The sequence below is a fragment of the Populus nigra genome, chromosome 14 (genome assembly GCF_951802175.1).
Source record: "Populus nigra chromosome 14, ddPopNigr1.1, whole genome shotgun sequence".
Classification (NCBI taxonomy): domain Eukaryota; kingdom Viridiplantae; phylum Streptophyta; class Magnoliopsida; order Malpighiales; family Salicaceae; genus Populus; species Populus nigra.
The window spans coordinates 8,071,388-8,099,352 of NC_084865.1; positions in this window are offsets into that span (position 1 = coordinate 8,071,388).

Genomic DNA, 27,965 nt, shown 5'->3' on the forward strand with positions numbered 1-27,965 from the left:
CTTTTGATCCCACCGTTGGATCCCGATCAACTTTTCACACGAGTTTCCGTATGGAGTGCTCCTCGAGGTAGCCATGGAATCGCTACACGGATATAAGGAGCCCTTGTCGGCCAAACTAGAGTAACGGGTCAAAATGGTCTTAAATTTTGACCCCACCTTTGGATCTCGCTTTATTTTTTTTCACGAGTTAACGTAGGTCGTAATCCTTGGGGTAGCTGTTGAATCGGTATTTGGTGCATTTGAGTAACGGGTTAAAAGGGCCATAACTTTTGATCCCACCGTTGGATCCCCATCAACTTTTCACACAAGTTTCCGTATGGAGTGCTCCTCGAGGTAGCCATGGAATCGCTACACGGAGATAAGGAGATACGGTCGGCCAAACTAGAGTAACGGGTCAAAAGGGTCTTAAATTTTGACCCCGCGTTTGGATCTCGCTTTATTTTTTTTCACGAGTTAACGTAGGTCGTAATCCTTGGGGTAGCTGTGGAATCGGTACTTGGTGCCGAGGAGGTCTGGCCGCCCTGATTTGAGTAACGGGTTAAAAGGGGCACAACTTTTGATCCCACCGTTGGATCCCGATCAACTTTTCACACGAGTTTCCGTATGGAGAGCTCCTCAAGGCAGCCATGGAATCGCTACACGGAGATAAGGAGCCCTGGTCGGCCAAACTAGAGTAACGGGTCAAAAGGGTCTTAAATTTTGACCCCACCTTTGGATCTCGCTTTATTTTTTTTTCACGAGTTAACGTAGGTCGTAATCCTTGGGGTAGCTGTTGAATCGGTACTTGGTGCCGAGGAGGTCTGGCCGCCCTGATTTGAGTAACGGGTTAAAAGGGGCACAACTTTTGATCCCACCGTTGGATCCCAATCAACTTTTCACACGAGTTTCCGTATGGAATGCTCCTCGAGGTAGCCATGGAATCGCTACATGGAGATAAGGAGATACGATCGGCCAAACTAGAGTAACGGGTCCAAAGGGTCTTAAATTTTGACCGCACCTTTCGATCTCGCTTTATTTTTTTTCACGAGTTAACGTAGGTCGTAATCCTTGGGGTAGCTGTGGAATCGGTACTTGGTGCCGATGAGGTCTGGCCACCCTGATTTGAGTAACGGGTTAAAAGGGGCACAACTTTTGATTCCACCGTTGGATCCCGATCAACTTTTCACACGAGTTTCCTTATGGAGAGCTCCTCAAGGTAGCCATGGAATCGCTACACGGAGATAAGGAGCCCTGGTCGGCCAAACTAGAGTAACGGGTCGAAAGGGTCTTAACTTTGGATCCCACCTTTGGATCTCGCTTTATTTTTTTTCACAAAGTAAACGTAGGTCGTAATCCCTAGGGTAGCTGAGGAATCGGTACTTGGTACCGAGGAGGTCTGGACACCCTGATTTGAGTAACGGGTTAAAGGGGCCTCAACTTTTGATCCCACCGTTGGATCCCGATCAACTTTTCACACGAGTTTCCGTGTGGAGTGCTCCTCGAGGTAGCCATGGAATCGCTACACGGAGATAAGGAGCCCTGGTCGGCCAAACTAGAGTAACGGGTCAAAAGGCTCTTAACTTTTGATCCCACCTTTGGATCTCGCTTTATTTTTTTCACGAGTTTTGAGTAGGTCGTAATCCTTGGGGTAGCTGTGGAATCGGTACTTGGTGCCGAGGAGGTCTGGACGCCCTGATTTGAGTAACGGGTTAAAGGGGCCACAACTTTTGATCCCACCGTTGGATCCCGATCAACTTTTCACACGAGTTTCCGTATGGAATGCTCCTCGAGGTAGCCATGGAATCGCTACACGGAGATAAGGAGCCCTGGTCGGCCAAACAAGAGTAACGGGTCAAAAGGGTCTTAACTTTTGATCCCACCTTTGGATCTCGCTTTATTTTTTTTCACGAGTTAACGTAGGTCGTAATCCTTGGGGTAGCTGTGGAATCGATACTTGGTGCCGAGGAGGTCTGGCCGTCCTGATTTGAGTAACGGGTTAAAAAGGCCACAACTTTTGATCCCACCGTTGGATCCCGATCAACGTTTCACACGAGTTTCCGTCTGGACTGCTCCTCGAGGTAGCCATGGAATCGCTACACGGAGATAAGGAGCCCTGGTCGGCCAAACTAGAGTAACGGGTCAAAAGGGTCCTAACTTTTGATCCCACCTTTGGATCTCGCATTATTTTTTTCACGAGTTTTCGTAGGTCGTAATCCTTGGGTAGCTGTGGAATCGGTACTTGGTGCCGAGGACGTCTGGCCGTCCTGATTTGAGTAACGGGTTAAAAAGGCCACAACTTTTGATCCCACCGTTGGATCCCGATCAACTTTTCACATGAGTTTCCGTATGGAGTGCTCCTCGAGGTAGCCATGGAATCGCTACACGAATATAAGGAGCCCTTGTCGGCCAAACTAGAGTAACGGGTCAAAAGGGTCTTAAATTTTGACCCCACCTTTGGATCTCGCTTTATTTTTTTCATGAGTTAACGTAGGTCGTAATCCTTGGGGTAGCTGTTGAATCGGTACTTGGTGCCGAGGAGGTCTGGCCGCCATGATTTGAGTAACGGGTTAAAAGGGCCACAACTTTTGATCCCACCGTTGGATCCCGATCAACTTTTCACACGAGTTTCCGTGTGGAGTGCTCCTCGAGGTAGCCATGGAATCGCTACACGGAGATAAGGAGCTCTGGTCAGCCAAACTAGAGTAACGGGTTAAAAGGGTCTTAACTTTTGATCCCACCTTTGGATCTCGCTTTATTTTTTTTCACGAGTTAACGTAGGTCGTAATCCTTGGGGTAGCTGTGGAATCGATACTTGGTGCCGAGGAGGTCTGGCCGTCCTGATTTGAGTAACGGGTTAAAAAGGCCACAACTTTTGATCCCACCGTTGGATCCCGATCAACTTTTCACACGAGTTTCCGTGTGGAGTGCTCCTCGAGGTAGCCATGGAATCGCTACACGGAGATAAGGAGCTCTGGTCGGCCAAACTAGAGTAACGGGTTAAAAGGGTCTTAACTTTTGATCCCACCTTTGGATCTCGCTTTATTTTTTTTCACGAGTTAACGTAGGTCGTAATCCTTGGGGTAGCTGTGGAATCGATACTTGGTGCCGAGGAGGTCTGGCCGTCCTGATTTGAGTAACGGGTTAAAAAGGCCACAACTTTTGATCCCACCTTTGGATCTCGCTTTATTTTTTTTCACGAGTTAACGTAGGTCGTAATCCTTGGGGTAGCTGTTGAATCGGTACTTGGTGCCGAGGAGGTCTGGCCGCCATGATTTGAGTAACGGGTTAAAAGGGCCACAACTTTTGATCCCACCGTTGGATCCCGATCAACTTTTCACACGAGTTTCCGTGTGGAGTGCTCCTCGAAGTAGCCATGGAATCGCTACACGGAGATAAGGAGCTCTGGTCGGCCAAACTAGAGTAACGGGTCAAAAGGGTCTTAACTTTTGATCCCACCTTTGGATCTCGCTTTATTTTTTTTCACGAGTTAACGTAGGTCGTAATCCTTGGGGTAGCTGTGGAATCGATTCTTGGTGCCGAGGAGGTCTGGCCGCCCTGATTTGAGTAACGGGTTAAAAGGGCCACAACTTTTGATCCCACCGTTGGATCCCGATCAACTTTTCACACGAGTTTCCGTATGGAGTGCTCCTCGAGGTAGCCATGGAATCGCTACACGGAGATAAGGAGCCCTGGTCGGCCAAACTAGAGTAACGGGTTAAAAGGGTCTTAACTTTTGATCCCACCTTTGGATCTCGCTTTATTTATTTTCACGAGTTAACGTAGGTCGTAATCCTTGGGGTAGCTGTGGAATCGATACTTGGTGCCGAGGAGGTCTGGCCGCCCTGATTTGAGTAACGGGTTAAAAGGGCCACAACTTTTGATCCCACCGTTGGATCCCGATCAACTTTTCACACGAGTTTCCGTATGGAGTGCTCCTCGAGGTAGCCATGGAATCGCTACACGGATATAAGGAGCCCTTGTCGGCCAAAGTAGAGTAACGGGTCAAAAGGGTCTTAAATTTTGACCCCACCTTTGGATCTCGCTTTATTTTTTTCATGAGTTAACGTAGGCCGTAATCCTTGGGGTAGCTGTTGAATCGGTACTTGGTGCCGAGGAGGTCTGGCCGCCATGATTTGAGTAACGGGTTAAAAGGGCCACAACTTTTGAACCCACCGTTGGATCCCGATCAACTTTTCACACGAGTTTCCGTCTGGACTGCTCCTCGAGGTAGCCATGGAATCGCTACACGGAGATAAGGAGCCCTGGTCGGCCAAACTAGAGTAACGGGTCAAAAGGGTCCTAACTTTTGATCCCACCTTTGGATCTCGCATTATTTTTTTCACGAGTTTTCGTAGGTCGTAATCCTTGGGGTAGCTGTGGAATCGGTACTTGGTGCCGAGGAGGTCTGGACGCCCTGATTTGAGTAACGGGTTAAAGGGGCCACAACTTTTGATCCCACCGTTGGATCCCGATCAACTTTTCACACGAGTTTCCGTATGGAGTGCTCCTCGAGGTAGCCATGGAATCGCTACACGGAGATAAGGAGCCCTGGTCGGCCAAACAAGAGTAACGGGTCAAAAGGGTCTTAACTTTTGATCCCACCTTTGGATCTCGCTTTATTTTTTTTCACGAGTTAACGTAGGTCGTAATCCTTGGGGTAGCTGTGGAATCGATACTTGGTGCCGAGGAGGTCTGGCCCTCCTGATTTGAGTAACGGGTTAAAAAGGCCACAACTTTTGATCCCACCGTTGGATCCCGATCAACTTTTCACAGGAGTTTCCGTATGGAGTGCTCCTCGAGGTAGCCATGGAATCGCTACACGGATATAAGGAGCCCTTGTCGGCCAAACTAGAGTAACGGGTAAAAAGGGTCTTAAATTTTGACCCCACCTTTGGATCTCGCTTTATTTTTTTCATGAGTTAACGTAGGTCGTAATCCTTGGGGTAGCTGTTGAATCGGTACTTGGTGCCGAGGAGGTCTGGCCGCCATGATTTGAGTAACGGGTTAAAAGGGCCACAACTTTTGATCCCACCGTTGGATCCCGATCAACTTTTCACACGAGTTTCCGTGTGGAGTGCTCCTCGAGGTAGCCATGGAATCGCTACACGGAGATAAGGAGCTCTGGTCGGCCAAACTAGAGTAACGGGTTAAAAGGGTCTTAACTTTTGATCCCACCTTTGGATCTCGCTTTATTTTTTTTCATGAGTTAACGTAGGTCGTAATCCTTGGGGTAGCTGTGGAATCGATACTTGGTGCCGAGGAGGTCTGGCCGCCCTGATTTGAGTAACGGGTTAAAAGGGCCACAACTTTTGATCCCACCGTTGGATCCCGATCAACTTTTCACACGAGTTTCCGTATGGAGTGCTCCTCGAGGTAGCCATGGAATCGCTACACGGAGATAAGGAGCTCTGGTCGGCCAAACTAGAGTAACGGGTTAAAAGGGTCTTAACTTTTGATCCCACCTTTGGATCTCGCTTTATTTTTTTTCATGAGTTAACGTAGGTCGTAATCCTTGGGGTAGCTGTGGAATCGATACTTGGTGCCGAGGAGGTCTGGCCGCCCTGATTTGAGTAACGGGTTAAAAGGGCCACAACTTTTGATCCCACCGTTGGATCCCGATCAACTTTTCACAGGAGTTTCCGTATGGAGTGCTCCTCGAGGTAGCCATGGAATCGCTACACGGATATAAGGAGCCCTTGTCGGCCAAACTAGAGTAACGGGTAAAAAGGGTCTTAAATTTTGACCCCACCTTTGGATCTCGCTTTATTTTTTTCATGAGTTAACGTAGGTCGTAATCCTTGGGGTAGCTGTTGAATCGGTACTTGGTGCCGAGGAGGTCTGGCCGCCATGATTTGAGTAACGGGTTAAAAGGGCCACAACTTTTGATCCCACCGTTGGATCCCGATCAACTTTTCACACGAGTTTCCGTGTGGAGTGCTCCTCGAGGTAGCCATGGAATCGCTACACGGAGATAAGGAGCTCTGGTCGGCCAAACTAGAGTAACGGGTTAAAAGGGTCTTAACTTTTGATCCCACCTTTGGATCTCGCTTTATTTTTTTTCATGAGTTAACGTAGGTCGTAATCCTTGGGGTAGCTGTGGAATCGATACTTGGTGCCGAGGAGGTCTGGCCGCCCTGATTTGAGTAACGGGTTAAAAGGGCCACAACTTTTGATCCCACCGTTGGATCCCGATCAACTTTTCACACGAGTTTCCGTATGGAGTGCTCCTCGAGGTAGCCATGGAATCGCTACACGGATATAAGGAGCCCTGGTCGGCCAAACTAGAGTAACGGGTCGAAAGGCTCTTAACTTTTGATCCCACCTTTGGATCTCGCTTTATTTTTTTTCACGAGTTAACGTAGGTCGTAATCCTTGGGGTAGCTGTGGAATCGGTACTTGGTGCCGAGGAGGTCTGGCCGCCCTGATTTGAGTAACGGATTAAAAGGGCCACAACTTTTGATCCCACCGTTGGATCCCGATCAACTTTTCAAACGAGTTTCCGTATGGAGAGCTCGTCAAGGTAGCCATGGAATCGCTACACGGAGATAAGGAGCCCTGGTCGGCCAAACTAGAGTAACGGGTCGAAAGGGTCTTAACTTTTGATCCCACCTTTGGATCTCGCTTTATTTTTTTTCACGAGTTAACGTAGGTCGTAATTCTTGGGGTAGCTGTGGAATCGGTACTTGGTCCCGAGGAGGTCTGGCCGCCCTGATTTGAGTAACGAGTTAAAAGGGCCACAACTTTTGATCCCACCGTTGGATCCCGATCAACTTTTCACACGAGTTTCCGTATGGAGTGCTCCTCGAGGTAGCCATGGAATCGCTACACGGAGATAAGGAGCCCTGGTCGGCCAAACTAGAGTAACGGGTCAAAAGGGTCTTAACTTTTGATCCCACCTTTGGATCTCGAATTATTTTTTTCACGAGTTTTCGTAGGCCGTAATCCTTGGGGTAGCTGTGGAATCGGTACTTGGTGACGAGGAGATCTGGCCGGCCAGATTTGAGTAACGGGTTAAAAAGGCCATAATTTTTTATCTGACCGTTGGATCCCGATCAACTTTTCACACGAGTTTCCGTATGGAGTGCTCCTCGAGGTAGCCATGGAATCGCTACACGGAGATAAGGAGCCCTGGTCGGCCAAAATAGAGTAACGGGTCCAAAGGGTCTTAACTTTTGATCCCACCTTTGGATCTCGCTTTATTTTTTTTCACGAGTTAACGTAGGTCGTAATCCTTGGGGTAGCTGTGGAATCGGTACTTGGTGCCGAGGAGGTCTGGCCGCCCTGATTTGAGTAACGGATTAAAAGGGCCACAACTTTTGATCCCACCGTTGGATCCCGATCAACTTTTCAAACGAGTTTCCGTATGGAGAGCTCGTCAAGGTAGCCATGGAATCGCTACACGGAGATAAGGAGCCCTGGTCGGCCAAACTAGAGTAACGGGTCGAAAGGGTCTTAACTTTTGATCCCACCTTTGGATCTCGCTTTATTTTTTTTCACGAGTTAACGTAGGTCGTAATCCTTGGGGTAGCTGTGGAATCGGTACTTGGTACCGAGGAGGTCTGGCCGCCCTGATTTGAGTACCGGGTTAAAAGGGCCACAACTTTTGATCCCACCGTTGGATCCTCATCAACTTTTCACACGAGTTTCCGTATGGAGTGCTCCTCGAGGTAGCCATGGAATCGCTACACGGATATAAGGAGCCCTGGTCGGCCAAACTAGAGTAACGGGTCGAAAGGCTCTTAACTTTTGATCCCACCTTTGGATCTCGCTTTATTTTTTTTCACGAGTTAACGTAGGTCGTAATCCTTGGGGTAGCTGTGGAATCGGTACTTGGTGCCGAGGAGGTCTGGCCGCCCTGATTTGAGTAACGGATTAAAAGGGCCACAACTTTTGATCCCACCGTTGGATCCCGATCAACTTTTCAAACGAGTTTCCGTATGGAGAGCTCGTCAAGGTAGCCATGGAATCGCTACACGGAGATAAGGAGCCCTGGTCGGCCAAACTAGAGTAACGGGTCGAAAGGGTCTTAACTTTTGATCCCACCTTTGGATCTCGCTTTATTTTTTTTCACGAGTTAACGTAGGTCGTAATTCTTGGGGTAGCTGTGGAATCGGTACTTGGTCCCGAGGAGGTCTGGCCGCCCTGATTTGAGTAACGAGTTAAAAGGGCCACAACTTTTGATCCCACCGTTGGATCCCGATCAACTTTTCACACGAGTTTCCGTATGGAGTGCTCCTCGAGGTAGCCATGGAATCGCTACACGGAGATAAGGAGCCCTGGTCGGCCAAACTAGAGTAACGGGTCAAAAGGGTCTTAACTTTTGATCCCACCTTTGGATCTCGAATTATTTTTTTCACGAGTTTTCGTAGGCCGTAATCCTTGGGGTAGCTGTGGAATCGGTACTTGGTGACGAGGAGATCTGGCCGGCCAGATTTGAGTAACGGGTTAAAAAGGCCATAATTTTTTATCTGACCGTTGGATCCCGATCAACTTTTCACACGAGTTTCCGTATGGAGTGCTCCTCGAGGTAGCCATGGAATCGCTACACGGAGATAAGGAGCCCTGGTCGGCCAAAATAGAGTAACGGGTCCAAAGGGTCTTAACTTTTGATCCCACCTTTGGATCTCGCTTTATTTTTTTTCACGAGTTAACGTAGGTCGTAATCCTTGGGGTAGCTGTGGAATCGGTACTTGGTGCCGAGGAGGTCTGGCCGCCCTGATTTGAGTAACGGATTAAAAGGGCCACAACTTTTGATCCCACCGTTGGATCCCGATCAACTTTTCAAACGAGTTTCCGTATGGAGAGCTCGTCAAGGTAGCCATGGAATCGCTACACGGAGATAAGGAGCCCTGGTCGGCCAAACTAGAGTAACGGGTCGAAAGGGTCTTAACTTTTGATCCCACCTTTGGATCTCGCTTTATTTTTTTTCACGAGTTAACGTAGGTCGTAATCCTTGGGGTAGCTGTGGAATCGGTACTTGGTACCGAGGAGGTCTGGCCGCCCTGATTTGAGTACCGGGTTAAAAGGGCCACAACTTTTGATCCCACCGTTGGATCCCCATCAACTTTTCACACGAGTTTCCGTATGGAGTGCTCCTCGAGGTAGCCATGGAATCGCTACACGGAGATAAGGAGCCCTGGTCGGCCAAACTAGAGTAACGGGTCAAAAGGGTCTTAACTTTTGATCCCACCTTTGGATCTCGCTTTATTTTTTTTCACGAGTTAACGTAGGTCGTAATCCTTGGGGTAGCTGTGGAATCGATTCTTGGTGCCGAGGAGGTCTGGCCGCCCTGGTTTGAGTAACGGGTTAAAAGGGCCACAACTTTTGATCCCACCGTTGGATCCCGATCAACTTTTCACACGAGTTTCCGTATGGAGTGCTCCTCGAGGTAGCCATGGAATCGCTACACGGAGATAAGGAGCCCTGGTCGGCCAAACTAGAGTAACGGGTCCAAAGGGTCTTAACTTTTGCTCCCACCTTTGGATCTCGCTTTAATTTTTTTCACGAGTTAACGTAGGTCGTAATCCTTGGGGTAGCTGTGGAATCGGTACTTGGTGCCGAGGAGGTCTGGCCACCCTGATTTGAGTAACGGATTAAAAGGGCCACAACTTTTGATCCCACCGTTGGATCCCGATCAACTTTTCAAACGAGTTTCCGTATGGAGAGCTCGTCAAGGTAGCCATGGAATCGCTACACGGAGATAAGGAGCCCTGGTCGGCCAAACTAGAGTAACGGGTCGAAAGGGTCTTAACTTTTGATCCCACCTTTGGATCTCGCTTTATTTTTTTTCACGAGTTAACGTAGGTCGTAATTCTTGGGGTAGCTGTGGAATCGGTACTTGGTACTGAGGAGGTCTGGCCGCCCTGATTTGAGTAACGGGTTAAAAGGGCCACAACTTTTGATCCCACCGTTGGATCCCGATCAACTTTTCACACGAGTTTCCGTATGGAGTGCTCCTCGAGGTAGCCATGGAATCGCTACACGGAGATAAGGAGCCCTGGTCGGCCAAACTAGAGTAACGGGTCAAAAGGGTCTTAACTTTTGATCCCACCTTTGGATCTCGAATTATTTTTTTCACGAGTTTTCGTAGGCCGTAATCCTTGGGGTAGCTGTGGAATCGGTACTTGGTGACGAGGAGATCCGGCCGGCCAGATTTGAGTAACGGGTTAAAAAGGCCATAATTTTTTATCTGACCGTTGGATCCCGATCAACTTTTCACACGAGTTTCCGTATGGAGTGCTCCTCGAGGTAGCCATGGAATCGCTACACGGAGATAAGGAGCCCTGGTCGGCCAAAATAGAGTAACGGGTCCAAAGGGTCTTAACTTTTGATCCCACCTTTGGATCTCGCTTTATTTTTTTTCACGAGTTAACGTAGGTCGTAATCCTTGGGGTAGCTGTGGAATCGGTACTTGGTGCCGAGGAGGTCTGGCCGCCCTGATTTGAGTAACGGATTAAAAGGGCCACAACTTTTGATCCCACCGTTGGATCCCGATCAACTTTTCAAACGAGTTTCCGTATGGAGAGCTCGTCAAGGTAGCCATGGAATCGCTACACGGAGATAAGGAGCCCTGGTCGGCCAAACTAGAGTAACGGGTCGAAAGGGTCTTAACTTTTGATCCCACCTTTGGATCTCGCTTTATTTTTTTTCACGAGTTAACGTAGGTCGTAATCCTTGGGGTAGCTGTGGAATCGGTACTTGGTACCGAGGAGGTCTGGCCGCCCTGATTTGAGTACCGGGTTAAAAGGGCCACAACTTTTGATCCCACCGTTGGATCCCCATCAACTTTTCACACGAGTTTCTGTATGGAGTGCTCCTCGAGGTAGCCATGGAATCGCTACACGGAGATAAGGAGCCCTGGTCGGCCAAACTAGAGTAACGGGTCCAAAGGGTCTTAACTTTTGATCCCACCTTTGGATCTCGCTTTATTTTTTTTCACGAGTTAACGTAGGTCGTAATCCTTGGGGTAGCTGTGGAATCGATTCTTGGTGCCGAGGAGGTCTGGCCGCCCTGATTTGAGTAACGGGTTAAAAGGGCCACAACTTTTGATCCCACCGTTGGATCCCGATCAACTTTTCACACGAGTTTCCGTATGGAGTGCTCCTCGAGGTAGCCATGGAATCGCTACACGGAGATAAGGAGCCCTGGTCGGCCAAACTAGAGTAACGGGTCCAAAGGGTCTTAACTTTTGATCCCACCTTTGGATCTCGCTTTATTTTTTTTCACGAGTTAACGTAGGTCGTAATCCTTGGGGTAGCTGTGGAATCGGTACTTGGTGCCGAGGAGGTCTGGCCGCCCTGATTTGAGTAACGGATTAAAAGGGCCACAACTTTTGATCCCACCGTTGGATCCCGATCAACTTTTCAAACGAGTTTCCGTATGGAGAGCTCGTCAAGGTAGCCATGGAATCGCTACACGGAGATAAGGAGCCCTGGTCGGCCAAACTAGAGTAACGGGTCGAAAGGGTCTTAACTTTTGATCCCACCTTTGGATCTCGAATTATTTTTTTCACGAGTTTTCGTAGGCCGTAATCCTTGGGGTAGCTGTGGAATCGGTACTTGGTGACGAGAAGATCTGGCCGGCCAGATTTGAGTAACGGGTTAAAAAGGGCATAATTTTTTATCTGCCGTTGGATCCCGATCAACTTTTCACACGAGTTTCCGTATGGAGTGCTCCTCGAGGTAGCCATGGAATCGCTACACGGAGATAAGGAGCCCTGGTCGGCCAAACTAGAGTAACGGGTCGAAAGGGTCTTAACTTTTGATCCCACCTTTGGATCTCGCTTTATTTTTTTTCACGAGTTAACGTAGGTCGTAATTCTTGGGGTAGCTGTGGAATCGGTACTTGGTACCGAGGAGGTCTGGCCGCCCTGATTTGAGTAACGGGTTAAAAGGGCCACAACTTTTGATCCCACCGTTGGATCCCGATCAACTTTTCACACGAGTTTCCGTATGGAGTGCTCCTCGAGGTAGCCATGGAATCGCTACACGGAGATAAGGAGCCCTGGTCGGCCAAACTAGAGTAACGGGTCAAAAGGGTCTTAACTTTTGATCCCACCTTTGGATCTCGAATTATTTTTTTCACGAGTTTTCGTAGGCCGTAATCCTTGGGGTAGCTGTGGAATCGGTACTTGGTGATGAGGAGATCTGGCCGGCCAGATTTGAGTAACGGGTTAAAAAGGCCATAATTTTTTATCTGCCGTTGGATCCCGATCAACTTTTCACACGAGTTTCCGTATGGAGTGCTCCTCGAGGTAGCCATGGAATCGCTACACGGAGATAAGGAGCCCTGGTCGGCCAAACTAGAGTAACGGGTCGAAAGGGTCTTAACTTTTGATCCCACCTTTGGATCTCGCTTTATTTTTTTTCACGAGTTAACGTAGGTCGTAATTCTTGGGGTAGCTGTGGAATCGGTACTTGGTACCGAGGAGGTCTGGCCGCCCTGATTTGAGTAACGGGTTAAAAGGGCCACAACTTTTGATCCCACCGTTGGATCCCGATCAACTTTTCACACGAGTTTGCGTATGGAGTGCTCCTCGAGGTAGCCATGGAATCGCTACACGGAGATAAGGAGCCCTGGTCGGCCAAACTAGAGTAACGGGTCAAAAGGGTCTTAACTTTTGATCCCACCTTTGGATCTCGAATTATTTTTTTCACGAGTTTTCGTAGGCCGTAATCCTTGGGGTAGCTGTGGAATCGGTACTTGGTGACGAGGAGATCTGGCCGGCCAGATTTGAGTAACGGGTTAAAAAGGCCATAATTTTTTATCTGCCGTTGGATCCCGATCAACTTTTCACACGAGTTTCCGTATGGAGTGCTCCTCGAGGTAGCCATGGAATCGCTACACGGAGATAAGGAGCCCTGGTCGGCCAAACTAGAGTAACGGGTCAAAAGGGTCTTAACTTTTGATCCCATCTTTGGATCTCGCTTTATTTTTTTCACGAGTTAACGTAGGTCGTAATCCTTGGGGTAGCTGTGGAATCGGTACTTGGTGCCGAGGAGGTCTGGCCGCCCTGATTTGAGTAACGGGTTAAAAGGGCCACAACTTTTGATCCCACCGTTGGATCCCGATCAACTTTTCAAACGAGTTTCCGTATGGAGAGCTCGTCAAGGCAGCCATGGAATCGCTACACGGAGATAAGGAGCCCTGGTCGGCCAAACTAGACTAACGGGTCAAAAGGGTCTTAACTTTTGATCCCACCAATGGATCTCGCTTTATTTTTTTTCACGAGTTTACGTAGGTCGTAATCCTTGGGGTAGCTGTGGAATCGGTACTTAGTGACGAGGAGGTCTGGCCGCCCTGATTTGAGTAACGGGTTAAAAGGGCCACAACTTTTGATCCCACCGTTGGATCCCGATCAAATTTTCACACGAGTTTCCGTATGGAGTGCTCCTCGAGGTAGCCATGGAATCGCCACACGGAGATAAGGAGCCCTGGTCGGCCAAACTAGAGTAACGGGTCAAAAGGGTCTTAACTTTTGATCCCACCTATGGATCTCGCTTTATTTTTTTTCACGAGTTAACGTAGGTCGTAATCCTTGGGGTAGCTGTGGAATCGGTACTTGGTCCCGAGGAGGTCTGGATGCCCCGATTTGAGTAACGGGTTAAAGGGGCCACAACTTTTGATCCCACCGTTGGATCCCGATCAACTTTTCACACGAGTTTCCGTCTGGCGTGCTCCTCGAGGCAGCCATGGAATCGCTACACGGAGATAAGGAGCCCTGGTCGGCCAAACTAGAGTAACGGGTCAAAAGGGTCTTAACTTTTGATCCCATCTTTGGATCTCGCTTTATTTTTTTCACGAGTTAACGTAGGTCGTAATCCTTGGGGTAGCTGTGGAATCGGTACTTGGTCCCGAGGAGGTCTGGATGCCCTGATTTGAGTAACGGGTTAAAGGGGCCACAACATTTGATCCCACCGTTGGATCCCGATCAACTTTTCACACGAGTTTCCGTCTGGCGTGCTCCTCGAGGCAGCCATGGAATCGCTACACGGAGATAAGGAGCCCTGGTCGGCCAAACTAGACTAACGGGTCAAAAGGGTCTTAACTTTTGATCCCACCATTGGATCTCGCTTTATTTTTTTTCACGAGTTTACGTAGGTCGTAATCCTTGGGGTAGCTGTGGAATCAGTACTTCGTGACGAGGAGGTCTGGCCGCCCTGATTTGAGTAACGGGTTAAAAGGGCCACAACTTTTGATCCCACCGTTGGATCCCGATCAAATTTTCACACGAGTTTCCGTATGGAGTGCTCCTCGAGGTAGCCATGGAATCGCCACACGGAGATAAGGAGCCCTGGTCGGCCAAACTAGAGTAACGGGTCAAAAGGGTCTCAACTTTTGATCCCACCTATGGATCTCGCTTTATTTTTTTTCACGAGTTAACGTAGGTCGTAATCCTTGGGGTAGCTGTGGAAACGCTACTTGGTGCCGAGGAGGTCTGGCCGCCCTGATTTGAGTAACGGGTTAAAAGGGCCACAACTTTTGATCCCACCGTTGGATCCCGATCAACTTTTCACACGAGTTTCCGTATGGAGTGCTCCTCGAGGTAGCCATGGAATCGCTACACGGATATAAGGAGCCCTTGTCGGCCAAACTAGAGTAACGAGTCAAAAGGGTCCTAAATTTTGACCCCACCTTTGGATCTCGCTTTATTTTTTTCATGAGTTAACGTAGGTCGTAATCCTTGGGGTAGCTGTTGAATCGGTACTTGGTGCCGAGGAGGTCTGGCCGCCATGATTTGAGTAACGGGTTAAAAGGGCCACAACTTTTGAACCCACCGCTGGATCCCGATCAACTTTTCACACGACTTTCCGTCTAGACTGCTCTTCGAGGTAGCCATGGAATCGCTACACGGAGATAAGGAGCCCTGGTCGGCCAAACTAGAGTAACGGGTCAAAAGGGTCTTAACTTTTGATCCCACCTTTGGATCTCGCTTTATTTTTTTCACGAGTTTTCGTAGGTCGTAATCCTTGGGGTAGCTGTGGAATCGGTACTTGGTGACGAGGAGGTCTGGCCGGCCAGATTTGAGTAACGGGTTAAAAGGGCCATAATTTTTTATCTGACCGTTGGATCCCGATCAACTTTTTACATGAGTTTCCGTATGGAGTGCTCCTCGAGGTAGCCATGGAATCGCTACACGGAGATAAGGAGCCCTGGTCGGCCAAACTAGAGTAACGGGTCAAAAGGGTCTTAACTTTTGATCCCACCATTGGATCTCGCTTTATTTTTTTTCACGAGTTTACGTAGGTCGTAATCCTTGGGGTAGCTGTGGAATCAGTACTTAGTGACGAGGAGGTCTGGCCGCCCTGATTTGAGTAACGGGTTAAAAGGGCCACAACTTTTGATCCCACCGTTGGATCCCGATCAAATTTTCACACGAGTTTCCGTATGGAGTGCTCCTCGAGGTAGCCATGGAATCGCCACACGGAGATAAGGAGCCCTGGTCGGCCAAACTAGAGTAACGGGTCAAAAGGGTCTTAACTTTTGATCCCACCTATGGATCTCGCTTTATTTTTTTTCACGAGTTAACGTAGGTCGTAATCCTTGGGGTAGCTGTGGAATCGGTACTTGGTCCCGAGGAGGTCTGGATGCCCCGATTTGAGTAACGGGTTAAAGGGGCCACAACTTTTGATCCCACCGTTGGATCCCGATCAACTTTTCACACGAGTTTCCGTCTGGCGTGCTCCTCGAGGCAGCCATGGAATCGCTACACGGAGATAAGGAGCCCTGGTCGGCCAAACTAGAGTAACGGGTCAAAAGGGTCTTAACTTTTGATCCCACCTTTGGATCTCGCTTTATTTTTTTCACTAGTTTTCGTAGGTCGTAATCCTTGGGGTAGCTGTGGAATCGGTACTTGGTGACGAGGAGGTCTGGCCGCCCAGATTTGAGTAACGGGTTAAAAGGGCCATAATTTTTGATCTGACCGTTGGATCCTGATCAACTTTTCACACGAGTTTCCGTATGCAGTGCTCCTCGAGGTAGCCATGGAATCGCTACACGGAGATAAGGAGCCCTGGTCGGCCAAACTAGAGTAACGGGTCAAAAGGGTCTTAACTTTTGATCCCACCTTTGGATCTCGCTTTATTTTTTTTCACGAGTTTACGTAGGTCGTAATCCTTGGGGTAGCTGTGGAATCAGTACTTAGTGACGAGGAGGTCTGGCCGCCCTGATTTGAGTAACGGGTTAAAAGGGCCACAACTTTTGATCCCACCGTTGGATCCCGATCAACTTTTCACAAGAGTTTCCGTATGGAGTGCTCCTCGAGGTAGCCATGGAATCGCTACACGGAGATAAGGAGCTATGGTCGGCCAAACTAGAGTAACGGGTCAAAAAGGTCATAACTTTTGATCCCAGCTTTGGATCTCGCTTTATTTTTTTTCACGAGTTTACGTAGGTCGTAATCCTTGGGCTAGCTGTGGAATCAGTACTTGGTGACGAGGAGGTCTGGCCGACCTGATTTGAGTAACGGGTTAAAAGGGCCACAACTTTTGATCCGATCGTTTGATCCCGATCAACTTTTCACACGAGTTTCCGTGTGGAGTGCTCCTCGAGGTAGCCATGGAATCGCTACATGGAGATAAGGAGATATGGGAGGCCAAACTAGAGTAACGGGTCAAAAGGGTCTTAACTTTTGATCCCACCTTTGGATCTCGCTTTATTTTTTTTCACGAGTAAACGTAGGTTGTAATCCTTGGGGTAGCCATGGAATCGCTACTCGGAGATAAGGAGCTATGGTCGGCCAAACTAGAGTAACGGGTCAAAAAGGTCCTAACTTTTGATCCCACCTTTGGATCTGGCTTTATTTTTTTTCACGAGTTTACGTAGGTCGTAATCCTTGGGGTAGCTGTGGAATCGGTACTTTGTGACGAGTAGGTCGGCCGGCCTGATTTGTGTAAAGGCTGAAAAGGGCCACAACTTCTGATCCCACCGTTGGATCCCGATCAACTTTTCACACGAGTTTCCGTATTGAGTGCTCCTCGAGGTAGCCATGGAATTGCTACACGGAGATAAGGAGCTACGGTCGCCCAAACTAGAGTAATGGGTCAAAAAGGTCTTAACTTTTGATCCCAGCTTTGGATCTCGCTTTATTTTTTTTCACGAGTTTACGTAGGTCGTAATCCTTGGGCTAGCTGTGGAATCAGTACTTAGTGACGAGGAGGTCTGGCCGACCTGATTTGAGTAACGGGTTAAAAGGGCCACAACTTTTGATCCCATCTTTGGATCCTGATCAACGTTTCACACGAGTTTCCGTATGGAGTGCTCCTCGAGGTAGCCATGGAATCGCTACACGGAGATAAGGAGCTATGGTCGGCCAAACTAGAGTAACGGGTCAAAACGGTCCTAACTTTTGATCCCAGCTTTTGATCTCGCTTTATTTTTTTTCACGAGTTTACGTAGGTCGTAATCCTTGGGCTAGCTGTGGAATCAGTACTTGGTGACGAGGAGGTCTGGCCGACCTGATTTGAGTAACGGGTTAAAAGGGCCACAACTTTTGATCCGATCGTTTGATCCCGATCAACTTTTCACACGAGTTTCCGTGTCGAGTGCTCCTCGAGGTAGCCATGGAATCGCTACACGGAGATAAGGAGCTATGGTCGGCCAAACTAGAGTAACGGGTCAAAAAGGTCCTAACTTTTGATCCCACCTTTGGATCTGGCTTTATTTTTTTTCACGAGTTTACGTAGGTCGTAATCCGTGGGGTAGCTGTGGAATCGGTACTTTGTGACGAGTAGGTCGGCCGGCCTGATTTGTGTAAAGGGTGAAAAGGGCCACAACTTCTTATCCCACCGTTGGATCCCGATCAACTTTTCACACGAGTTTCCGTATTGAGTGCTCCTCGAGGTAGCCATGGAATCGCTACACGGAGATAAGGAGCTACGGTCGCCCGAACTAGAGTAACGGGTCAAAAAGATCTTAACTTTTGATCCCAGCTTTGGATCTTGCTTTATTTTTTTTCACGAGTTTACGTAGGTCGTAATCCTTGGGCTAGCTGTGGAATCAGTACTTAGTGACGAGGAGGTCTGGCCGCCCTGATTTGAGTAACGGGTTAAAAGGGCCACAACTTTTGATCCCACCTTTGGATCCCGATCAACGTTTCCCACGAGTTTCCGTATGGAGTGCTCCTCGAGGTAGCCATGGAATCGCTACACGGAGATAAGGAGCTATGGTCGGCCAAACTAGAGTAACGGGTCAAAAAGGTCATAACTTTTGATCCCAGCTTTGGATCTCGCTTTATTTTTTTTCACGAGTTTACGTAGGTCGTAATCCTTGGGCTAGCTGTGGAATCAGTACTTAGTGACGAGGAGGTCTGGTCGCCCTGATTTGAGTAACGGGTTAAAAGGGCCACAACTTTTGATCCCACCTTTGGATCCCGATCAACGTTTCCCACGAGTTTCCGTATGGAGTGCTCCTCGAGGTAGCCATGGAATCGCTACACGGAGATAAGGAGCTATGGTCGGCCAAACTAGAGTAACGGGTCAAAAAGGTCATAACTTTTGATCCCAGCTTTGGATCTCGCTTTATTTTTTTTCACGAGTTTACGTAGGTCGTAATCCTTGGGCTAGCTGTGGAATCAGTACTTAGTGACGAGGAGGTCTGGTCGCCCTGATTTGAGTAACGGGTTAAAAGGGCCACAACTTTTGATCCCACCTTTGGATCCCGATCAACGTTTCCCACGAGTTTCCGTATGGAGTGCTCCTCGAGGTAGCCATGGAATCGCTACACGGAGATAAGGAGCTATGGTCGGCCAAACTAGAGTAACGGGTCAAAAAGGTCATAACTTTTGATCCCAGCTTTGGATCTCGCTTTATTTTTTTTCACGAGTTTACGTAGGTCGTAATCCTTGCGGTAGCTGTGGAATCGGTACTTGGTGCCGAGGAGGTCTGGCCGCCCTGATTTGAGTAACGGGTGAAAAAGGCCACAACTTCTGATCCCACCGTTGGATCCCGATCAACTTTTCACAAGAGTTTCCGTATGGAGTGCGCCTCGAGGTAGCCATGGAATCGCTACACGGAGATAAGGAGCTATGGTCGGCCAAACTAGAGTAACGGGTCAAAAAGGTCATACCTTTTGATCCCAGCTTTGGATCTCGCTTTATTTTTTTTCACGAGTTTACGTAGGTCGTAATCCTTGGGCTAGCTCTGGAATCAGTACTTGGTGACGAGGAGGTCTGGCCGACCTGATTTGAGTAACGGGTTAAAAGGGCCACAACTTTTGATCCGATCGTTTGATCCCGATCAACTTTTCACACGAGTTTCCGTGTGGAGTGCTCCTCGAGGTAGCCATGGAATCGCTACATGGAGATAAGGAGATATGGTAGGCCAAACTAGAGTAACGGGTCAAAAGGGTCTGAACTTTTGATCCCACCTTTGGATCTCGCTTTATTTTTTTTCACGAGTAAACGTAGGTTGTAATCCTTGGGCTAGCTGTGGAATCAGTACTTGGTGACGAGGAGGTCTGGCCGACCTGATTTGAGTAACGGGTTAAAAGGGCCACAACTTTTGATCCGATCGTTTGATCCCGATCAACTTTTCACACGAGTTTCCGTGTGGAGTGCTCCTCGAGGTAGCCATGGAATCGCTACATGGAGATAAGGAGATATGGTAGGCCAAACTAGAGTAACGGGTCAAAAGGGTCTGAACTTTTGATCCCACCTTTGGATCTCGCTTTATTTTTTTTCACGAGTAAACGTAGGTTGTAATCCTTGGGGTAGCCATGGAATCGCTACTTGGAGATAAGGAGCTATGGTCGGCCAAACTAGAGTAACGGGTCAAAAAGGTCCTAACTTTTGATCCCACCTTTGGATCTGGCTTTATTTTTTTTCACGAGTTTACGTAGGTCGTAATCCGTGGGGTAGCTGTGGAATCGGTACTTTGTGACGAGTAGGTCGGCCGGCCTGATTTGTGTAAAGGGTGAAAAGGGCCACAACTTCTGATCCCACCGTTGGATCCCGATGAACTTTTCACAAGAGTTTCCGTATGGAGTGCGCCTCGAGGTAGCCATGGAATCGCTACACGGAGATAAGGAGCTATGGTCGGCCAAACTAGAGTAACGGGTCAAAAAGGTCATAACTTTTGATCCCAGCTTTGGATCTCGCTTTATTTTTTTTCACGAGTTTACGTAGGTCGTAATCCTTGGGCTAGCTCTGGAATCAGTACTTGGTGACGAGGAGGTCTGGCCGACCTGATTTGAGTAACGGGTTAAAAGGGCCACAACTTTTGATCCGATCGTTTGATCCCGATCAACTTTTCACACGAGTTTCCGTGTGGAGTGCTCCTCGAGGTAGCCATGGAATCGCTACATGGAGATAAGGAGATATGGTAGGCCAAACTAGAGTAACGGGTCAAAAGGGTCTGAACTTTTGATCCCACCTTTGGATCTCGCTTTATTTTTTTTCACGAGTAAACGTAGGTTGTAATCCTTGGGGTAGCCATGGAATCGCTACTTGGAGATAAGGAGCTATGGTCGGCCAAACTAGAGTAACGGGTCAAAAAGGTCCTAACTTTTGATCCCACCTTTGGATCTGGCTTTATTTTTTTTCACGAGTTTACGTAGGTCGTAATCCGTGGGGTAGCTGTGGAATCGGTACTTTGTGACGAGTAGGTCGGCCGGCCTGATTTGTGTAAAGGGTGAAAAGGGCCACAACTTCTGATCCCACCGTTGGATCCCGATGAACTTTTCACAAGAGTTTCCGTATGGAGTGCGCCTCGAGGTAGCCATGGAATCGCTACACGGAGATAAGGAGCTATGGTCGGCCAAACTAGAGTAACGGGTCAAAAAGGTCATAACTTTTGATCCCAGCTTTGGATCTCGCTTTATTTTTTTTCACGAGTTTACGTAGGTCGTAATCCTTGGGCTAGCTCTGGAATCAGTACTTGGTGACGAGGAGGTCTGGCCGACCTGATTTGAGTAACGGGTTAAAAGGGCCACAACTTTTGATCCGATCGTTTGATCCCGATCAACTTTTCACACGAGTTTCCGTGTGGAGTGCTCCTCGAGGTAGCCATGGAATCGCTACATGGAGATAAGGAGATATGGTAGGCCAAACTAGAGTAACGGGTCAAAAGGGTCTGAACTTTTGATCCCACCTTTGGATCTCGCTTTATTTTTTTTCACGAGTAAACGTAGGTTGTAATCCTTGGGGTAGCCATGGAATCGCTACTTGGAGATAAGGAGCTATGGTCGGCCAAACTAGAGTAACGGGTCAAAAAGGTCCTAACTTTTGATCCCACCTTTGGATCTGGCTTTATTTTTTTTCACGAGTTTACGTAGGTCGTAATCCGTGGGGTAGCTGTGGAATCGGTACTTTGTGACGAGTAGGTCGGCCGACCTGATTTGTGTAAAGGGTGAAAAGGGCCACAACTTCTGATCCCACCGTTGGATCCCGATGAACTTTTCACAAGAGTTTCCGTATGGAGTGCGCCTCGAGGTAGCCATGGAATCGCTACACGGAGATAAGGAGCTATGGTCGGCCAAACTAGAGTAACGGGTCAAAAAGGTCATAACTTTTGATCCCAGCTTTGGATCTCGCTTTATTTTTTTTCACGAGTTTACGTAGGTCGTAATCCTTGGGCTAGCTGTGGAATCAGTACTTGGTGACGAGGAGGTCTGGCCGACCTGATTTGAGTAACGGGTTAAAAGGGCCACAACTTTTGATCCGATCGTTTGATCCCGATCAACTTTGCACACGAGTTTCCGTGTGGAGTGCTCCTCGAGGTAGCCATGGAATCGCTACATGGAGATAAGGAGATATGGTAGGCCAAACTAGAGTAACGGGTCAAAAGGGTCTGAAATTTTGATCCCACCTTTGGATCTCGCTTTATTTTTTTTCACGAGTAAACGTAGGTTGTAATCCTTGGGCTAGCTGTGGAATCAGTACTTGGTGACGAGGAGGTCTGGCCGACCTGATTTGAGTAACGGGTTAAAAGGGCCACAACTTTTGATCCGATCGTTTGATCCCGATCAACTTTTCACACGAGTTTCCGTGTTGAGTGCTCCTCGAGGTAGCCATGGAATCGCTACATGGAGATAAGGAGATATGGTAGGCCAAACTAGAGTAACGGGTCAAAAGGGTCTGAACTTTTGATCCCACCTTTGGATCTCGCTTTATTTTTTTTCACGAGTAAACGTAGGTTGTAATCCTTGGGGTAGCCATGGAATCGCTACTTGGAGATAAGGAGCTATGGTCGGCCAAACTAGAGTAACGGGTCAAAAAGGTCCTAACTTTTGATCCCACCTTTGGATCTGGCTTTATTTTTTTTCACGAGTTTACGTAGGTCGTAATCCGTGGGGTAGCTATGGAATCGGTACTTTGTGACGAGTAGGTCGGCCGGCCTGATTTGTGTAAAGGGTGAAAAGGGCCACAACTTCTGATCCCACCGTTGGATCCCGATCAACTTTTCACAAGAGTTTCCGTATGGAGTGCGCCTCGAGGTAGCCATGGAATCGCTACACGGAGATAAGGAGCTATGGTCGGCCAAACTAGAGTAACGGGTCAAAAAGGTCATAACTTTTGATCCCAGCTTTGGATCTCGCTTTATTTTTTTTCACGAGTTTACGTAGGTCGTAATCCTTGGGCTAGCTCTGGAATCAGTACTTGGTGACGAGGAGGTCTAGCCGACCTGATTTGAGTAACGGGTTAAAAGGGCCACAACTTTTGATCCGATCGTTTGATCCCGATCAACTTTTCACATGAGTTTCCGTGTGGAGTGCTCCTCGAGGTAGCCATGGAATCGCTACATGGAGATAAGGAGATATGGTAGGCCAAACTAGAGTAACGGGTCAAAAGGGTCTGAACTTTTGATCCCACCTTTGGATCTCGCTTTATTTTTTTTCACGAGTAAACGTAGGTTGTAATCCTTGGGGTAGCCATGGAATCGCTACTTGGAGATAAGGAGCTATGATCGGCCAAACTAGAGTAACGGGTCAAAAAGGTCCTAACTTTTGATCCCACCTTTGGATCTGGCTTTATTTTTTTTCACGAGTTTACGTAGGTCGTAATCCGTGGGGTAGCTGTGGAATCGGTACTTTGTGACGAGTAGGTCGGCCGGCCTGATTTGTGTAAAGGGTGAAAAGGGCCACAACTTCTGATCCCACCGTTGGATCCCGATCAACTTTTCACAAGAGTTTCCGTATGGAGTGCGCCTCGAGGTAGCCATGGAATCGCTACACGGAGATAAGGAGCTATGGTCGGCCAAACTAGAGTAACGGGTCAAAAAGGTCATAACTTTTGATCCCAGCTTTGGATCTCGCTTTATTTTTTTTCACGAGTTTACGTAGGTCGTAATCCTTGGGCTAGCTCTGGAATCAGTACTTGGTGACGAGGAGGTCTGGCCGACCTGATTTGAGTAACGGGTTAAAAGGGCCACAACTTTTGATCCGATCGTTTGATCCCGATCAACTTTTCACACGAGTTTCCGTGTGGAGTGCTCCTCGAGGTAGCCATGGAATCGCTACATGGAGATAAGGAGATATGGTAGGCCAAACTAGAGTAACGGGTCAAAAGGGTCTGAACTTTTGATCCCACCTTTGGATCTCGCTTTATTTTTTTTCACGAGTAAACGTAGGTTGTAATCCTTGGGGTAGCCATGGAATCGCTACTTGGAGATAAGGAGCTATGGTCGGCCAAACTAGAGTAACGGGTCAAAAAGGTCCTAACTTTTGATCCCACCTTTGGATCTGGCTTTATTTTTTTTCACGAGTTTACGTAGGTCGTAATCCGTGGGGTAGCTGTGGAATCGGTACTTTGTGACGAGTAGGTCGGCCGGCCTGATTTGTGTAAAGGGTGAAAAGGGCCACAACTTCTGATCCCACCGTTGGATCCCGATGAACTTTTCACAAGAGTTTCCGTATGGAGTGCGCCTCGAGGTAGCCATGGAATCGCTACACGGAGATAAGGAGCTATGGTCGGCCAAACTAGAGTAACGGGTCAAAAAGGTCATAACTTTTGATCCCAGCTTTGGATCTCGCTTTATTTTTTTTCACGAGTTTACGTAGGTCGTAATCCTTGGGCTAGCTCTGGAATCAGTACTTGGTGACGAGGAGGTCTGGCCGACCTGATTTGAGTAACGGGTTAAAAGGGCCACAACTTTTGATCCGATCGTTTGATCCCGATCAACTTTTCACACGAGTTTCCGTGTGGAGTGCTCCTCGAGGTAGCCATGGAATCGCTACATGGAGATAAGGAGATATGGTAGGCCAAACTAGAGTAACGGGTCAAAAGGGTCTGAACTTTTGATCCCACCTTTGGATCTCGCTTTATTTTTTTTCACGAGTAAACGTAGGTTGTAATCCTTGGGGTAGCCATGGAATCGCTACTTGGAGATAAGGAGCTATGGTCGGCCAAACTAGAGTAACGGGTCAAAAAGGTCCTAACTTTTGATCCCACCTTTGGATCTGGCTTTATTTTTTTTCACGAGTTTACGTAGGTCGTAATCCGTGGGGTAGCTGTGGAATCGGTACTTTGTGACGAGTAGGTCGGCCGGCCTGATTTGTGTAAAGGGTGAAAAGGGCCACAACTTCTGATCCCACCGTTGGATCCCGATGAACTTTTCACAAGAGTTTCCGTATGGAGTGCGCCTCGAGGTAGCCATGGAATCGCTACACGGAGATAAGGAGCTATGGTCGGCCAAACTAGAGTAACGGGTCAAAAAGGTCATAACTTTTGATCCCAGCTTTGGATCTCGCTTTATTTTTTTTCACGAGTTTACGTAGGTCGTAATCCTTGGGCTAGCTCTGGAATCAGTACTTGGTGACGAGGAGGTCTGGCCGACCTGATTTGAGTAACGGGTTAAAAGGGCCACAACTTTTGATCCGATCGTTTGATCCCGATCAACTTTTCACACGAGTTTCCGTGTGGAGTGCTCCTCGAGGTAGCCATGGAATCGCTACATGGAGATAAGGAGATATGGTAGGCCAAACTAGAGTAACGGGTCAAAAGGGTCTGAACTTTTGATCCCACCTTTGGATCTCGCTTTATTTTTTTTCACGAGTAAACGTAGGTTGTAATCCTTGGGGTAGCCATGGAATCGCTACTTGGAGATAAGGAGCTATGGTCGGCCAAACTAGAGTAACGGGTCAAAAAGGTCCTAACTTTTGATCCCACCTTTGGATCTGGCTTTATTTTTTTTCACGAGTTTACGTAGGTCGTAATCCGTGGGGTAGCTGTGGAATCGGTACTTTGTGACGAGTAGGACGGCCGGCCTGATTTGTGTAAAGGGTGAAAAGGGCCACAACTTCTGATCCCACCGTTGGATCCCGATCAACTTTTCACAAGAGTTTCCGTATGGAGTGCGCCTCGAGGTAGCCATGGAATCGCTACACGGAGATAAGGAGCTATGGTCGGCCAAACTAGAGTAACGGGTCAAAAAGGTCATAACTTTTGATCCCAGCTTTGGATCTCGCTTTATTTTTTTTCACGAGTTTACGTAGGTCGTAATCCTTGGGCTAGCTCTGGAATCAGTACTTGGTGACGAGGAGGTCTGGCCGACCTGATTTGAGTAACGGGTTAAAAGGGCCACAACTTTTGATCCGATCGTTTGATCCCGATCAACTTTTCACACGAGTTTCCGTGTGGAGTGCTCCTCGAGGTAGCCATGGAATCGCTACATGGAGATAAGGAGATATGGTAGGCCAAACTAGAGTAACGGGTCAAAAGGGTCTGAACTTTTGATCCCACCTTTGGATCTCGCTTTATTTTTTTTCACGAGTAAACGTAGGTTGTAATCCTTGGGGTAGCCATGGAATCGCTACTTGGAGATAAGGAGCTATGATCGGCCAAACTAGAGTAACGGGTCAAAAAGGTCCTAACTTTTGATCCCACCTTTGGATCTGGCTTTATTTTTTTTCACGAGTTTACGTAGGTCGTAATCCGTGGGGTAGCTGTGGAATCGGTACTTTGTGACGAGTAGGTCGGCCGGCCTGATTTGTGTAAAGGGTGAAAAGGGCCACAACTTCTGATCCCACCGTTGGATCCCGATCAACTTTTCACAAGAGTTTCCGTATGGAGTGCGCCTCGAGGTAGCCATGGAATCGCTACACGGAGATAAGGAGCTATGGTCGGCCAAACTAGAGTAACGGGTCAAAAAGGTCATAACTTTTGATCCCAGCTTTGTATCTCGCTTTATTTTTTTTCACGAGTTTACGTAGGTCGTAATCCTTGGGCTAGCTCTGGAATCAGTACTTGGTGACGAGGAGGTCTGGCCGACCTGATTTGAGTAACGGGTTAAAAGGGCCACAACTTTTGATCCGATCGTTTGATCCCGATCAACTTTTCACACGAGTTTCCGTGTGGAGTGCTCCTCGAGGTAGCCATGGAATCGCTAGATGGAGATAAGGAGATATGGTAGGCCAAACTAGAGTAACGGGTCAAAAGGGTCTGAACTTTTGATCCCACCTTTGGATCTCGCTTTATTTTTTTTCACGAGTAAACGTAGGTTGTAATCCTTGGGGTAGCCATGGAATCGCTACTTGGAGATAAGGAGCTATGGTCGGCCAAACTAGAGTAACGGGTCAAAAAGGTCCTAACTTTTGATCCCACCTTTGGATCTGGCTTTATTTTTTTTCACGAGTTTACGTAGGTCGTAATCCGTGGGGTAGCTGTGGAATCGGTACTTTGTGACGAGTAGGTCGGGCGGCCTGATTTGTGTAAAGGGTGAAAAGGGCCACAACTTCTGATCCCACCGTTGGATCCCGATGAACTTTTCACAAGAGTTTCCGTATGGAGTGCGCCTCGAGGTAGCCATGGAATCGCTACACGGAGATAAGGAGCTATGGTCGGCCAAACTAGAGTAACGGGTCAAAAAGGTCATAACTTTTGATCCCAGCTTTGGATCTCGCTTTATTTTTTTTCACGAGTTTACGTAGGTCGTAATCCTTGGGCTAGCTCTGGAATCAGTACTTGGTGACGAGGAGGTCTGGCCGACCTGATTTGAGTAACGGGTTAAAAGGGCCACAACTTTTGATCCGATCGTTTGATCCCGATCAACTTTGCACACGAGTTTCCGTGTGGAGTGCTCCTCGAGGTAGCCATGGAATCGCTACATGGAGATAAGGAGATATGGTAGGCCAAACTAGAGTAACGGGTCAAAAGGGTCTGAAATTTTGATCCCACCTTTGGATCTCGCTTTATTTTTTTTCACGAGTAAACGTAGGTTGTAATCCTTGGGCTAGCTGTGGAATCAGTACTTGGTGACGAGGAGGTCTGGCCGACCTGATTTGAGTAACGGGTTAAAAGGGCCACAACTTTTGATCCGATCGTTTGATCCCGATCAACTTTTCACACGAGTTTCCGTGTGGAGTGCTCCTCGAGGTAGCCATGGAATCGCTACATGGAGATAAGGAGATATGGTAGGCCAAACTAGAGTAACGGGTCAAAAGGGTCTGAACTTTTGATCCCACCTTTGGATCTCGCTTTATTTTTTTTCACGAGTAAACGTAGGTTGTAATCCTTGGGGTAGCCATGGAATCGCTACTTGGAGATAAGGAGCTATGGTCGGCCAAACTAGAGTAACGGGTCAAAAAGGTCCTAACTTTTGATCCCACCTTTGGATCTGGCTTTATTTTTTTTCACGAGTTTACGTAGGTCGTAATCCGTGGGGTAGCTATGGAATCGGTACTTTGTGACGAGTAGGTCGGCCGGCCTGATTTGTGTAAAGGGTGAAAAGGGCCACAACTTCTGATCCCACCGTTGGATCCCGATCAACTTTTCACAAGAGTTTCCGTATGGAGTGCGCCTCGAGGTAGCCATGGAATCGCTACACGGAGATAAGGAGCTATGGTCGGCCAAACTAGAGTAACGGGTCAAAAAGGTCATAACTTTTGATCCCAGCTTTGGATCTCGCTTTATTTTTTTTCACGAGTTTACGTAGGTCGTAATCCTTGGGCTAGCTCTGGAATCAGTACTTGGTGACGAGGAGGTCTAGCCGACCTGATTTGAGTAACGGGTTAAAAGGGCCACAACTTTTGATCCGATCGTTTGATCCCGATCA